Source organism: Propithecus coquereli, unplaced genomic scaffold (genome assembly GCF_000956105.1).
Source record: "Propithecus coquereli isolate 6110/MARCELLA unplaced genomic scaffold, Pcoq_1.0 Scaffold18, whole genome shotgun sequence".
NCBI classification, from domain to species: Eukaryota; Metazoa; Chordata; class Mammalia; order Primates; family Indriidae; genus Propithecus; species Propithecus coquereli.
The window spans coordinates 6,639,273-6,640,664 of NW_012142745.1; the positions used below are offsets into that span (position 1 = coordinate 6,639,273).

At 48.2% G+C, this 1,392-nt stretch overlaps 1 protein-coding gene across 1 annotated transcript in view; it reads right to left on the reverse strand.

Annotated features, from left to right (window-relative positions):
* Nucleotides 1-1,392, reverse strand: part of DOCK10 (dedicator of cytokinesis 10) — a 347,252-nt gene that overhangs the window by 106,450 nt on the left and 239,410 nt on the right. The window lies entirely within an intron of this gene.

The window sequence follows — 1,392 nt, forward strand, 5'->3', positions numbered from 1 at the left end:
GAAGAGAAGGGGTTGGTGTTCTGAAGAGGCGGCTCAGCTTAATGAAGGGGGGGGTCACTTCTTAGTAAAAAGAAACAGAAGTGGCTACCCGGTATTGGAAGTGAAATGCATATTGTTAGGAATTTTAATTAACCCAAGGCACACTGCCGCAATCCCCTGTCCCCCATCTTGTCCACAATGACACTTTTAGCCTTCATGTCAAATGTTCTAACATTTGTCTCTAAATTCAACAGATTCCTAGCACTCTCCACCCCTCTGCATTCTTGGCACGCCTCCATTATTTTTCTTGGATCCACCAGGACCGATCAAATGTGCCTCTGTTTACGTCTGACGACAAATGAAGCCTCAACTCCTCTCCTGCCCTCGAGTTTCCATGGGCTCCGCACAGGCCCCTGTGTAACCACATCCCAATGCCTATGGTCTCCTGGTCTCCCATCGTGCCCTCTGGAGCACATGGCCCATCGTCAGCAAAATCTCCTGCAGACGTAACTTCTCCACTGAGCATTCCCTTCTCCTCATCTTTTAACTGAACACCCAGCTCCCACCCTCCCGGAGGAACCCGCTGCTCTCATGGCCCCTCAAGCTGTCCCTGTCTCCATTTTCACCCCACTGTAGTGGATCCTCAACATGGCAGTTGGAGGAGGGGGGGCTTTCAAACCCAGGTCAGCTCTATCACTCTGCTGCTCAGAGCCCTCCAGTGACACCCAGTTTTGCTCTGGGTGGAAAGCAACACCCTCCCAATGGCCTGCGAGGTCTCTGCAGCCTGCCAGACCTCCCAAGCTTCCTAGATTCAGCTTACACTTGCTTCTCTGCTCACTCAGCTCCAGCCACAGAGGCCTCCCTGTCTCCTTGAGAAAACCAGCCATGCTGCTGCCTAGCGACACCCCCAGGCCCTTCCCGCCACATTTTAGTGCTGGACTCTGAGTATCCCACGGCCAGCGCCCTCACTTGCTTTGCAGTTTTTGCTCAAGAATTGCCTTTCTCATGAGATCCATCCTGACCACGCTATATAAAACTTTAAATCTCACCTTTCACTGTCAGCATTCCCAATTTTGCTTACCTGTTTCACAATTTTTTTCCTGATACTACTTTTCTCACCTTCTAACATATGATATCATTTTTAAATTATATTTGTAGTTTATTGCTTTTATCCCCCAGTAGAATGTATGCTCCCCAAGGGCAGGGATTTTTATTTTGTTCTTTGATACATCCCAAGTGCTTATGGCTGTGCCCGTTATATGAGAAGCAATCAGAATGTATTTGCTGAATAAACAGAATGAATGTACTTACAAGGCGAATTCAAACAAACACGTTGCTTGGCCTAAGATAATCTGGTATGAGTGAGCTCATGCTGTTGCTCACAGATCCCGGCTTCTCTTTCTAGCTATTTAC